The sequence below is a fragment of the Prionailurus viverrinus genome, chromosome F2, assembly GCF_022837055.1.
Source record: "Prionailurus viverrinus isolate Anna chromosome F2, UM_Priviv_1.0, whole genome shotgun sequence".
NCBI lineage: Eukaryota > Metazoa > Chordata > Mammalia > Carnivora > Felidae > Prionailurus > Prionailurus viverrinus.
In genome coordinates this window covers 43,399,128-43,414,187 of record NC_062578.1, presented here as the reverse complement: position 1 = coordinate 43,414,187, position 15,060 = coordinate 43,399,128, and the positions used below count along the sequence as shown (strand labels likewise).

General features: G+C 41.5%; 1 protein-coding gene across 2 annotated transcripts in view; it reads right to left on the bottom strand.

The window, feature by feature from the left end:
- Positions 1 to 8,097, bottom strand: part of CPQ (carboxypeptidase Q) — a 454,919-nt gene extending 446,822 nt beyond the window's left edge. The window contains exon 1 of one of the 2 annotated variants that reach the window (XM_047842229.1): positions 7,937 to 8,097. The gene's annotated coding sequence lies outside the window, so the exon portion shown is untranslated. Of the gene's footprint in view, positions 1 to 7,598; positions 7,799 to 7,936 lie in introns of those variants that run through there. The other variant, XM_047842227.1, reaches the window with a different exon arrangement.
- Between the last annotated feature and the right edge of the window lie 6,963 nt (positions 8,098 to 15,060).

The following is a 15,060-nucleotide window of genomic DNA, read 5'->3' as shown; positions in this document are numbered from 1 at the left end:
CTGCAGGACACTGAGTATGGACTGCCATGAGAGTGAGAAACACCTCAGGCCAGTGTTGGTCAGGTTGAGGGCACGGGGGATTCCAACAATTTTAGATAATCATAAGACAGCTATGACAATGGAGCAAAGACCAGGGAAACTAAACTACCAATGAATAATAATAATGGTGGCTGATAATGACAGCACTTACCATGTGGCGGGCCTGTCCTAGATGTTTATTTACATTTCTTAATCCTACAACAAATTTACAGGATAATGCATTATTTTTCGATTGCTGCTCTAACAAATTACCACAAACCTGGAGGCTTAAACAACATAAATGTATTAACCTACAGTTCTGTAGGTCAGAAGTCCAACACAAGACTCACCAAGTAAAAATCAAAGTGCTGGCACGGCTGCATTCCTTTTGGTGGCTCTAGAAGAGAATATCTGTCTTTTTCCAGCTCTGTGTGGCCACCCACATTCCTGGTCTCAAGGCCTCCTTCCCCCATCTTCAAAGCAGACAGCATTACATCTCTTTGGCCACTTCTCCACAGTCACATCTCCCTAACTCTCTGACTCCTCTTCTGCCCTTTCCACTGTTAATTGGGCCACCGAGACAATCCAAGATGGTCTTCCTAGTTTAAACTTAGATGATTAGCAATCTTAATTCCATCTGCACATCTCCTTTGCCACATAACCTATAATATTCACGGGTGCCAGGGAATAGGGCTGGGACACAGTTTAATTATTACCTTTGTGTTACAAATGAAGAAGATGAGTCAGAGAGACTATATGTAATTGGTCCAAGGTCACACAGGTGTTGGTGGCAGAGCTGAGATTTGAACACAGGAAAGTTGGCCCATATTCTTGAACATTCTATGTTCTAGAGAACATGGGTGCCGGTGAGTGATTTAAGTGGCAAACCCTAAAATTTGGACTGAGTAGGTAGTGAAATGTCAGAATAGTGCACAGTTCCATGTTTTGCCCTCAAAGGACCTAACTGGTATTGGTGATCCTCCATACGTTCTCTACTCTTCCTATGGCCACTAGTTCTATAAACGTCAGTTCAGAACAGCTAATGAAGAGAAAAACCCTATAAAAGTAGAGCCAGATGTCTGAGATGGACAATTTTGCAATATAATACACATGGAATTAATGATTGAGAACACTTAATCAAATGTAACAAACGCATTTAGTTTGGATAGCGTAGATCCCATGTCTTTTGATAATGGTAATAGAATATCAACATGATGTTCTGGGAACAAAAAGAACAATGTATATGAAGGTGGAAGATGAATACATGAGTGCCTTAACAGCATCATGAAAGAAAGATGTTTACTTTTTGTCATTTCGACCTATTAACAAAACTAACTAAGAACATGGACTAAACCAGAGGACTGAGGCACTAGGCCAATAAGCCTTTAGAATTCACTGAAATCTTCATTTGGCTTTTTTTTTTTTTTTTTACAATCTTTCACAAATGTTCCAAGGAAGAAATGAATTTTCTTCAAATGAGATATATATAGAGAGAGACATTCTATGTTCTAGATAACATGGGTGCTGGTGAGTAATTTAAGTGGTAAACCCTGAAATTTGGACTAAGTAGGGAGTGAAATGTCAGAATAGTGCAGACTTCCATGTTCTGCCCTCAAAGAACGTATATATATATATATATATATATATATATATATATATATATCTCACATATATACACACACATATACAATAAAAATAAGATTTATGTATGTGTACCTATATATATATATCACACCCATATATATTCATACATAATATAAATAATTGTATTATTTTATTAATATTAGGTATGTCATATTATTGGAACTTCCTACATTCCTGTTCATCTTTATGAATTATATTCTTCAACTTCATTAGTTACATTATTCAATCCTACCATTTGTCTTTTGTCTACTTGATTTGTCATGTAAAAAAAGATCTTAAGGTACTCCTTAAGTTTTGGCCATATTCTTGCACTCCTGACCATTTCCTTTATATGTTTTGAGAATAAATATTTTTAAATGCTTGGCCCACAAAAAAGTCACAACTATTCTGTCATCCTTACAGATTTTATCTTTCATCAACATAAAACTCTGGGTCTAGTATAATAATCTTTCTTTTAAATTATACTTGATTTCATTTTAATGATGTGGAATTCAAGGACCATAGAGTTTTTGGTTTCCCTACTCTGGCCCATTCTGTTTACGTTTACATTCATGACTGTCTCTTGTGGTTCCCACCATCAGACCAGAGCACTGCCAGTCCTGGGCTTCACCCCAACCAATGTCCTACTTGTCCATGCTTTGTAAGTAGTGAAGGTAGCTAGATGGGTTTAACTGCAAATCATTACGCGCAATATGTTTTCACTGGTCTCTAATCATTAAGGGATCCAGGTCCAGATCCCCATTTCCATATTTGATGGAAAATATTTTTCCACGTTAGAAAAGTCTTCAACATATCATATAATCAAAATAGATGTAGCTTTTTGCAGATGTCTTGCTTTAAGCAAACCCCATATTTGACAGTCGGGATTTATCTAGACAAGCCAGTAAGGAGTGATTAATTGTTCACTTTATAAAGGGGTTATTTGCCTCATGGAAGATTTAATCAGAAGATATATTGGAGACTCTCCTATTGTATTGAAAGTATCATTAGATTTCCACAGATACTCTCTATACACAACCATCCATGACCATCCCTATAGTATACAGCAGAATTGTGCTAAGGATACTTTCTATCACTGCCTCTCTCCTGAGAAATCTTGCCTTTGCTGGCCTTCAAACGGCATCTGCTTCACTGTTACATGATGTGACATGGTAGAGGAGAGGGGATACACTGTAAAAGGCCAGGGTTCCAAGGCAAAGCAAGGCTCTAATACAATGGACAGAGCAGTGGACTGGACATCAAAGGCTTGGAGCTCTTGCCAGCCATGGGATCTGAGGCAAACTACAGCCTGCTTAATACCCAGATTTTTACTTTATAAAAGAAAGATAATAGTCCCTGGCTGCACCTAGTTTTAAGGGTTCATGTAACAATCAAATGTAAAAATTCCACTTAAATATAAAATGCCATGCTAATATATCCTTTTTTCTAAGCAGGGCTAATGCCACAACACTAAGAGAATGCTATATCAATCTACCTTTTCCTTTGTTAGCGACTATTTGTCATAGAATTAGTTAAATGTTCTGAAAATACCTCCTAATCATTATCCTTTTCATTTTATCTTATTCTACCTCTTTTATTCTTCCCTTAGTTCAAAGTCTCCCAACACTTTCTCTGCAAAGATCAAACCCTCTGCCCAGCAATTCTGAACAATCTCCTACTTGTCTCTCCCTGACAAGCTGAGTAAGAGGAGAAAACAAAGCCTGTGGTATTCTTACCATTAAAGAAGTATAGTTATTTGGAAGAGCCAGCTCAAATCTCTGTATTCCAAACCTGCCTACACCTGTGTCTACAGACATCCGTCCTCTCTGCTACACTCTGGCCATTTGCTTATCTTTGTTCCTTTGAACCACTTCCATCTATATTGCTCTATTTTAGTTTCTCTTGGTGGCTCATGGTAACCCCTCATTGTCTGAGTGTCCAACTTTTTTTCCTTCACTGGAACTTACATAAGATTTGGAGTTCCAACAAATTCACATGAAATATGATGCAATGTTCCTTAGCCAAGTCCAGTGCGGTTTTTTCCTTCTTTTCAAGTCATTTATTGAATTGATTTTTCTTTTCAGACTAAGGACCTGTTGAAACGTTTGGCAGGTCTCGACGGTATGATGTTGCAGTACAGCTACAGTCAAAGCTGTATAGTGGAGCCTCCCCTAGATGTTCCACAGTTGCCTCCACTGTCTTTCCCCTAAAACATCTTCCTCGTCTTATATTTATTAGCCTCTTTAGTAGCATCTCCATTCACCCAGCCACGCAAACCGCGAACCTTATTTCCCATTTCCAGCTGGTCATTAAATCCTGCCCTCTCTATTTTCTGAATATCTTCGAAACCTGTGTTAACTTAGACCCTAATCCTCTTTCATTTGTGCTACAGAAGCAGCATCCTCCTTTTCTTCTGGCTTTCTTCTAGCTTTTCCATCTCCAGTGCCTTCAGAGCATTAATGCTGGAGCTATTTTCTAAAGAAAATACAATCATAGAACTCTAATTAAAAATTCAGCTTAAAAAAATACACTCCAAAAAAGATACTCCACACTGTGAAAAAAGTTTAAATAACACGGCCCCATCCTCACAAGACCTCTCTACTGCAGCCACACCGAACCCCTGTCTCTCCCCCGGAGTGGGAGTGCTCATACCCTCATACTCCTTGTCCTTGCCAATGTAGTTCTTCCTGCTTAGAATGCCGTCTTCCCTCCTCTTGGCCTTCAAGCTTCAAAATCCAGTTCAGAATTCACCTGCTCTCTGAAGTCTTTCCCAGCTCTAACCATAGCTCTTTGCTAGTGGAATGAATGGCCCCACTTTCACATCACCCTATGATTCAGTTATTTGTGGAATGGTCACTTTCCTACGTAAACTCAGTATCTCACACATCTTAATCTGGCTCATAGGATACACTCAATAAATGGTCACTGAAATTAACATGCACAAACAAAATAATAGCTAAAGAAAAATTCCAGAGACCTAGAAGCGTACCAGTCCAACTTCTTCGCTGCATTAAAGAAACAGGGCCCAGGAATAAAGAGAAAGGGCTAATAATCTGACTGAGGCAAACACATGAATGGGTTGTTTGTTTTTAAAAGCTAAGTGGTTTAGGGAGGGTAGGGGGAGAAGAAAGTACATTTTAAAGCTCTAGCTCCAGGGCAAGTAATAAAAATTGTTGCTTTAATGCTTTTTTCATAACATTGTGAGCAATGGGAAGGCCTATTCTATCATACCAGCCTTCAGGGCGGAAAGTTTCGGCCTCCTGAGCTAAATCAAACTGGCATCTGCTCTCAGTTTTTCAAGTGGCCACTGATAGGTCTCAGAAGCTAAACGTGACTGACAAAGAAGAAAAAAAATAAATTTCCATTTATTTTATGGGCCTCTCTCTTCCTCTTTTGCTCTCGTCAATTAATTATAAAGGTACTGGAAACCCATCCTGCATTCTTGTCCCTGGATTACAGGGATATAGTCTCAGTTGTACTTTTTCTGCAATAGGAGTTGTCATTCTTATAAAGGAGGTTGGGAGGCAATGCCTTAACAAGGACCCAAAGCTAGCCTAAGAAATAATAATGCTCTGTACTCAAAGTTCAAAGCTCTTAAGCTTATGATAGCTCTTGATGTCACCCATTTTACACTCCCTAAATTAGGTTAAAGTCTGAATATGTTTAAAATTAGGATGTATGTGCATTTAGGGAAAGTATCAGAGTCTACCAGAGTCCCAATGGAATTCAATAATTTTCAAAATGAAATAACCAATTCTCTACAATCCAGTCTTAATCATTCCACCCCTAAGCCCCCACCCTAAATTCATCTACTCACAATGCCCCAGAGTTCATATATACATATCCTATACATATCCTAGAGACCCCATCCTCTAACATCACATAGACTCTCCTAGCAGGGATTGCCTACATTTCCGGGAAAAACCCTGCCTCTGCCTATATTTTGAGTACTTGACTTTCCCATTTCCAAGCAGTTTCTATTTCGGAAGTCTGAATGGGGATTTCAACAGTACCTAGCTCTTAGGTTTATAGTAGGATTAAATGGGGCAATATAAGTAAAAAGATTAAATATAACAGCACTTGCTACACGGTCAGTGCCCCATAAATATCAACTTTTGTTACATGCCATGCCTGAACAACTCATGACCCCATAACTGGCTCTTTGGGAAAAGAGTTCCAGAAAGTTGGTCTTTTTCACCAAGTACCACTTTTGGCTCCACGTCTCCCAACAGACTTGAAAGAACCGAAGTAGGTAACATTAATTTTCTTTTACTTAGCACATTTGGGACTTTGAGTTTGTTAAATGTAGCATGCAAAAAATATTTTAATATGTTTGTAAAATGACTTTTTAAGTGCCATTAAAAAATCTCCAAGGCCCTTCCAGCTCCAAAATGTTGTGATCTATAATAACTAATTTCAAATGCATGCAAATTAATACTGATACAATTCCCCAGATGCACTGGAGATATATGACATTGTCAGGCTGGGTTGCACTGGAAACAAGTTAGACCCAGGCCCAGGAGCCTCTGGCAATGCAGAGTAAAATTTTGCCTCTCTTTCTCGCCTCCACCCCGGAGTCTATTATTCTCATCTTGAGCTCCCAGGCCCTTTGGTAACAGATGTGGAGGAGAATAAGGAATGAGCTGCAATTTGCAGAGAAGAAAGTAGGGCCAAGATTCTACAGAATCCCAAACAGATTGGCTGAAGTGAGCAGAATTCCATGAAGTCACCTACAATCTCACCTTTAACACCTAACGAAAGAGAATCCTAGAAGTCTAACTCAGAAAGGGGTCCCACCAACCGCCCTTCATCTTGGAGGTTAAAAACTGAGACCTAAAAAAGATCAAATGACAAGTCCAAAGTCATCTGGCTTTTCTGGAACTCAAGTCTGGAAACCTATAGAGCTGATGCAGTCACCAATTGTATTAAAGCAGTCAACCACTTGTAGCTTGCAAAGCATCTGCACAGATGTCTCTCATTTTTCCTCTCTGGGCTACATTCAGTCTCCTTTAGTCACTCACAAATCCGCTAGTACTTGTCTCAGGAAAACTAACAAGATTCTTCACAAACATGAATTCAAGAGAAATGTCTGATTTGACAAGTTACTAAAAGCAGAGTCACGTGTTTCTACCTTTAGATTCACCCTGATCTTTCAGAAATACAGTAAATAATATTATAGTGACAATGATTCTTCAAAAGTCCACACCAGACAGCAAAACGCAAGCAAGAAAAAGCCTGAGCAACATTCACACAACTTTTTGGAAAACGATCCTTTAGAAGATGCGCTGTGAGTCTGTCTCCACTGCCTCCACTTAGTATTTACATCCACTCGTGCATTCCTTCACCGAGCTCTACTTCACAGGCAGGCGCGCATGCACTTACTCAGGTGTTAACGCACCAGTTCTAGTTCAAAGGCCCTGGTTCATTCCTTCAATTACTTAAGGAGTACCACCGAGCCGCCCGCCGGTAACAAGCCACACAGGCCCTGCCCTCCGGGAACCTGGAGTCTGAGTGGAGCCTAGACGTGCACACCAAAAGCGAAAGCACAAGGTAAAAGGCGAAAAACTCCTCAAAGGAGCTGGGCTAAAGCGCCCTGGAGGCCCAGGGGAACCGGGAGTGCAGTCCAGACGGGGGGGTGGGGGTGGGGAGGGCAGCCCCGCGGCCTGGGCCGGCCGGAGGGGCTGGAGGGGCCGCGCTCGCCACAGCTCCGCAGCATCCTCCTCCTCCCTGACGCCGGCGCCCGGCTTCCCGTTTCTGGGCCCGGACTTCCCTCGTCACGGAAGCCGCACGGCCTGCCCGTCTCCCGTGGCCTCCCAGCCCCGTCCGTCAGTCGCTCCCACGAATGAGCGACTTAGAAAGCCATCCCCGGGGCCCGCACCCCCTCAGCCCGCCCGCGGGAAGCGCCGGGGCCTCGTCCCGGCCCCTCCGCGGGCACAGCGGGCCTGCGGCGAACGCACCTGGCGGGCCGCACGGGGGCGGCGGCGGCGGCGCTGGCGGCGGCGCTTGCGGCGGCGGTGCCGGGGGCCAGGCTCGCGGCCCAGTTTTCAGGTGGTGGCGGCCACACCCCTGCGCGCCCGTGGGCCCTTAGTCCCCTGCCGTCGGGTGACTGCGGCCCTGCCCCTCCGCGCCGCGGGCGGAAAGGCGAACAGGGGAGGACGTGGGGGGGGGGGGGGCAAGGAAGGGAGGGGACAAGGGGGGGCAAGGAAGGGAGGGGGCAAGGGGGTGGGTAGTGCAAGGGGCGGGAGGCAAGGAGCGGGGGCCGGAATGCCACCTCCAGAACGCTTTGGAGCCTCACCTAAGTTCTGGCTCCCGTTGGAAAATCGAGAGCCACACGCTGGGTTTTAGGCCCCTAGCCCTTGCTTCTTTATACATGGCCAGTGGGGGCTCAGGAGTCGCCCTCAGACCCAGATGGGTCCCGGAGGCCTGGTTTCTGGGCCACAGTGTGTTTGCCAAGGTGCAGCCTCAGGTAGGACATAAGACGTGGCAGACGTGGCGTGTGCCGGGCAGGTAGGTTAGGATGGACGGGGCTGTGAAGCCAAACAGAAAACTTGACCGGTTTCTGTCTGTCCCTGAGCCTGGCTAAAGGAGTCTGGAAACCCCATGCTTAGTGAGTTGTCAGATGCTGATTATTAAACCGTGATTCTCCGGGTCCAGCCGGGAAGGACTGCTGGACAAGTGGTGAGGATGATAGCAGGGGAGGTGACCCAAGCAGGGAGATCTGGAAGAGTCGATAATCTTCAGTTTATGCCTTATTTGTATGAGGGTGCCCAAGAAGAAAGGAGACTCATCTGATCACCTGGTGTAGCTTATCTCAACAAGTCACAGGCATTCCTGGTCACAAAGTGTGTGCTCACGTGTTTTCAAGGTTTTCTGTTTTGATAAATTTGAAATTCTTTGTTTAACTGCACTCTCATCAAATACAAACCGTCACCTATGTGAAACACGGAGCAGTTCCGGTCTCTCCTCTTAACAATTCAGTCTCTCCTCTTAACCAGAAAATAAAAATAATCTTTTTAAAAAAAAATTTTTTTTCAACGTTTATTTATTTTTGGAACAGAGAGAGACAGAGCATGAGCAGGGGAGGGGCAGAGAGAGAGGGAGACACAGAATCGGAAGCAGGCTCCAGGCTCTGGGCCATCAGCCCAGAGCCCGACGCGGGGCTCGAACTCACGGACCGCGAGATCGTGACCTGGCTGAAGTCAGACGCTTAACCGACTGCGCCACCCAGGCGCCCCTAAAAATAATCTTTTAGGGGCGCCTGGGTGGCGCAGTCGGTTAAGCGTCTGACTTTGGCTCAGGTCATGATCTCGCGAGTCGTGAGTTCGAGCCCCGCATCAGGATCTGTGCTGACAGCTCAGAGCCTGGAGCCTGTTTCAGATTCTGTGTCTCCCTCTCTCTCTGCCCCTCCCCTGCTCATGCTCTGTCTCTCGCTGTCTCAAAAATAAATAAAAACATTAAAAAAAAAAAAAATTTAAAAAAAAAAAAAATAATCTTTTAATTAAAAAGAAAAAAGAGGGAGGGGCGCCTGGGTGGCTCAGTTGGTTGGGTGGTGGACTTCGGCTCAGGTCGTGATCTCGCAGTTTGTGAGTTGGAGCCCCGCGTCTGGCTCTGTGTTGACAGCTCAGAGCCTGGAGCCTACTTTGGATTCTGTGTCTCCCCTTCTCTCTATCCCTCCCCTGCACAGACTCTGTGTCTCTCTGTCTCTCAATAATAAACTTAATTTTTTTTTTTTTTTTTAAGAGAGGGAGAAAACCACATGCTCACGGGGGGGGGGGGGGGGTGCAAAACATGTAATACCTATATATGTGTAACCCTCAATTAACAGTCTCTTTAAACTTTTAATAACCCTGTTGCCCACGTATAACATATGAACTCTGAGACATTCAAGGTTCCTTGAAGTTCCTCACAATGTGATCTTGGCCCTACTCTTCCAGGTTCATCTCTTTGGTGCTCTATCCAGCTTCACTGAGTTACTTTTTTCTCAAACTATCTGGGGCAAAGGACAAGATTTTATTATAACAGTCATGGACTGTAATTTTTGTAAGATACAATTAAAAACTTGCTAGAAAAAGTAAAAACAAGACATAAAAACTACAAGCCCCAGTTTTCATTATGAGTGTACAAGTATAAAGTTACTCTTTCCATTTGTCTTTGTTTTCTTCTAACTTCTAAATGTTTACTCTCGATTTCTGTATTTATCTCATCATGGACCAGTAAAAACAGTTCACAGATTGGCAGTGATGACCATACTTGAAGTGGCACTGTCTGGCTGTTCTTTAAATGTGCCAGATGATTTTGAACTTCTGGGCCTTTTCTCATGTTCTTCCTTTAGTGCTGATCAAAGTTCTTGTCACTCAAGGTTCAACTCATAATGTAATAGTAATAATATCTTAATATTTATCGAGTGCTCTATGCTAAGACTTTTATGCATTCACTATGAATTCTTATGAGCTAGGTAGTATTATTATTATTTCTACTTTACAGAGGAGAACACTAAGGATCAGAGAAGTCAAATCACACAACCAGTGAGGCACAAAGTTAGCATTCTAAATTGAGCAGGCCTGATTCCAGAGCCCATGCAGTCAACCATGATGCTTGGCCCTCCTCCATAAAACCTCCCATTTACTTTGGAATTAAAGTTAATCACTCCTTACTTACACTTCTACCATATATTTTTCCCCGTTGGTTTTCATTCACATCTGTTTCCTACACTAGGCTTTCAGCTTCTGAGTACAGTGACGTTTGCGTATCTCCATGGCTGTTAGTGTTGCTTTCTCCAACTGGAACGTCCTTTATGCCCTCAATTCTGCTCATCATAGCCACTGGAAAGCAAGCCCTTCCTTATCTTTGTATTACCATGTAGTTTGTGCTTAGTTCATGCTGTAATTATTTGTTTATGTCTGCATCCCCTATTAGAGCACAGGCTACCCAGGACATTCAGTTATCTTATCAAAGATGGTTTTATTTATTTAATTGAACAAGAACTTCCATAGCACTTATGATGTGCCAAGTACTATTCTCAGAGCTTTACAATTACCTAAACAGCCCTGTAGGGTATGTATTATTTTATCACCACTTAACCCGTGAGGAAACTGAGGCACAGAAAAATTAGTAGGATACTAGTAGGTGGCAGAGTCAGCATTCCAAGCCAGGCAACCTGGCTCCAGAGTTGATTTCTCAACCATCATGTTGTACTGGTTTTCCACCAGACCATGTGGTCTTACTGCTGAAAACACTTCAGTGGCTTTCTACTCCTCTTAGGATAAAAGTGAAACTCCTTGGTAGGGCCTTTAAAACTCTGTGTGGTCTTAGCTCTGCACTTGCCTCTCCCACAAGCTTCCTGGCTGCCTTCTAGCCACACTTGTCTTCTTTCCCTTACTCCTGAGGTTCATGCTCTCTCTGACCACAGCACACGTTGTTCCTTGGGCCTAGAATGCTGTTCCTTCACCTTGTTCCTTCCTCAGCCCAAAATTATCCTTCAGATTTTAGCTCAGGAAAATCTTCTTAGACTAGGTCAATTATCCTAGTATATATTTTTAAAGCATTTTTTGTTTTTAACAGAGTTATCATTTTATATTTTATATGTGAATATTTGACTAAGGTCCGTCTTCCCCGTTCAGCACTGTAAGCTCCATGACCACCGGAACTATCTGATTGGCCAACCTTTATATTCTCAGCAACTACTGGTATCTGACACAGAGTAGGCAGTGAGTGAATATTCAGTGAATAAATGAAGAAATAAATAGTATTCAGAGTGTTATGAAAACTTAGAAGAGTCACAGTATTGTGCTGGTAAATGTTTACCAACCAGAGAGACCTGATTTGTACCATTTGCCAACTTCTATGGTATAAATACTCTCTCCATGGCCAATTTCAAAATGCCAGTATGACCTCACACAACGCTGGAGTTGGGAGGTGATGTGAGCACTTGGCTTTGAGAGGCTGTACCAGTTGGCTCCAGTACACCATTGGATGGACACCAAGGTGGTGTGGCAGAGAGTGGTGCACAAAGCCCAGGCAAGCTGCTTAGGGAACTGAGGTGAGATCTGAAATATGAATAGAACACAGGCTTGGGAGGTGGACACGTGTGTGGGACAAACAATTGACAAGGCAGGTGGGGGTTGGAGAAGGAAAAAGAAAGGTCAGTGGGGCTGACATGTATATTTGAAAAGAGTGTTGTAAATCTGGGTAAGGTTCAGTCTTTATCCTTATGGGAAGCACCAAACTTGTGTAAGCAGGTGAAGTTAGCATTTTGAAGAGACTTCTCTGACTGCCTTTGCCCAACGGGCTGGGCATAGTATGTAGCCACCCAGAGAAGAGATGCTGGTGAACAGAATCAGGACAGAGATGAAGAGAAAGTGAAGGCAGCTGTGAAAGGGAGCCTGGGTGGAGGTGTTTTGCATGGAAATATGGCCCAAACGGTAGTCTCTTGGTGAGCAGACCTAAACTACAGTTTCAGGGAGGTGGGACTTCAGGCGCCTGTGAAGGGAACCAACAACACAAGGCAGTGTTCCTTATGCTGGAGACCCAGGGACTAGCCTTGATTATAAGCATAGACTTTAAAGACTAGGAGACCAGGACTTGGGGTCTGGTGTAGCCACTTCCTGGCTGTGACTGGTCATTTAAACTCTTTGGGATTTCAGCTTTCTTTTCTGTAAAGAAAAAGAAAACAAAAAGGAGAGTACGATAAAAACACCTCACATGGCAATTCTGGTGATAAAATGAGATTATAAGTCAGGCACCCCTTGGTTTATAAGAGTCGTCTTTAAATGTGAATATGTGTTCCTTTAGGAAACCAGAAGGGATACTTGAGGGGGTGACCAATGAGATCATTCAGACTGAGATACTTAGAGAGTGACAGGGGGTGCTCTTAATAATTCCATCAGCACGAAGGCATAAACTGGAGTATGGTCATCTTAGTGCTCAAGGGTTCCCCAAGAGGCATGGAGAGTTTTAAAGCACCAGTTTCAAGATCCAGAATCTCAAAGGTCCTATTGTCTCCTTCCAAAAGTTGGTTTGCTTGAAAGGTGCCTTTTATAATTGCCTTTCTCCCACTTTCCAAAAGAGAAAATTCCGCTCACATACCCGATGCCTCTCCAAAATGCATTGCCGTGAGAGGAAAGTTTGCCCAGAAGGCAAGCTAGAGGACACTTTGGTATTTCCTTTAAACAAAGTTCCATAAACACCTGTGACTCCCATGTGTCTCATGAAAATTCAGTTCCGATATCTTACATCTATGTTCAATAATTATTTATTAAATGTATAATATATTTATATTTTAATAAATTATGTACCACTAGTAATTATAATAATTCAATTCAGAGAAAAAAATTGTAACACCGGAAATTTTTTAAAAGTTGTTATTTAAATTTCAGTTAGTTAAAATACAGTGTAATATTTCAGGTGTACAATTTAGTGATTCAACACTTCCGTACAACACCTGCTACTCATCACAACACGTGCACTCCTTAATCCCTATCACCTATTTCAGCCATCTCCCACTCACTTCCCCTCTGGTAACCATGTTTGTTCTCTATGGTTAAGAATCTGTTTCTTAGTTTGCCTCGCTCTTTTTTTTCCACTATGCTCATTTGTTTTGTTTCTTAAATTCTACATTTGAGTGAAATCATAAGGTATTTGTCTTTGTCTGACTGACTTATTTCACTTAGCATAATACTCTCTGGCTCCATCCATATCATTGCAATTGGCAAGATTTCATTCTTTTGGATGGCTGCACAATATTCCCATATATATATATATATATATATATATATATATATATATATATATACCCTTTATATATGTATATAAAATATGTGTGTATGTATGTATATATGTGTGTGTGTGTGTGTGTGTATATATATATATATACACACACATATATATATAACCTTTATGTATATACTTTAGCCCTTCAACTATCAATGGACACCTGGGCTGTTTACAGAGTTTGGCTATTATGGATAATGCTGCTATAAACATCAGGGTGCATGTATTCCTTTGAATTAGTATTTTTTTTATTCTTTGGGTAAACACCTAGTAGTGCACTTGCTAGATCATGGGGTAGTTGTATTTTTAACTTTTTGAGGAACCTCCATACTGTTTTTCTGAGTGGCTGTAACAGTTTGCATTCCCACTAACAGTGTAAGAAGGTTCCCCTTCCCCACATCCTGGCCAACACCTGCTGTTTCTTGTGTTGTTGATCTTAGCCATTCTGACATGTGTGAGGTGATACTTATTGTAGTTTTGATTTGTATTTTCCTGATGATCAGTTATGTTGAACATCTTTTATGTGTCTATTGGCCATCTGTATATCTTCTTTGGAAAAATGTCTGCTCATGTCGTCTGCCCATTTTAAATTGGATTATTTGTTTTTTGGACATTGAGTTTTATAAATTCTTTATATATTTTGGATACTAACTCTTTATCAGGTATAAAATTTGCAAATATCTTTTCCCATTCTGTAGGTTGCCTTTTAGTTTTGTTGATTATTGATTGATTGTTTCCTGTACAGGTGTTTTTTGTTTTTTTTGGTGTGTGTGTGTGTGTGTGTGTGTGTGTGTGTGTGTTTGATGACGTCCCAGTAGTTTAGTTTTGCTTTTGTTTCTCTTGCCTCAGGAGACATACCTCGTAAGAAGTTGCTAAGGCCAATATTAAAGAGGTCACTGTCTCTGGGATTTTAATGGTTTCAGGTCTTACATTTAGGTGTTTGATCCATTTTGGATTTATTTTTGTGTTTGGTATAAGAAAGTGGTCCAGCTTTATTCTTTTGCATATTGCTATCCAGTTTTCCGAACACCATTTGTTGAAGAGACGTTCTTTTTCTCATTGGATATTCTTTCCTACTTTCTTCAAAGATTAATTGACCATATAATTATGAGTTCATTTCTGGATTTTTTATTCTGATCCATTGATCTATGTGTCTATTTTTGTATTAATGCCATACTGTCTTGATCACTACAACTTTGTAATGTAACTTGAAATCCGGAATTGTGATGCCTCCAGCTTTGCTTTTCTTATTCAAAGTTGCTTTGGCTAATTGGGGTCTTTTGTGGTTCCATACAGTTTTTAGGATTGTTTGTTCTAACTCTGTAACATAGAAAAAAAATTTAAATTATACTTACATGTGTATTTTTATTGTGGAGAAAAAAATATGATAGAGCAATCAACAAAATATTTTGAAACATAAAAACCAGGGGGATAAAATTCTGGATAAGGGGCATTAGGATGGAAAAACAACTTCATGGAAAGAAAGGAACAGTGTAAATTTTTTTTTTTACTATTACAAAGAGTTTTTCAAGATTTTTTTTTTAACAGATGATGGTTAGGAACCAACCATTGTAGAATTTAAATACGATTGGATACATTTAGAAGAGTAATATAACAGTTTTGTACTGAAACATCAATATTTACAACCTG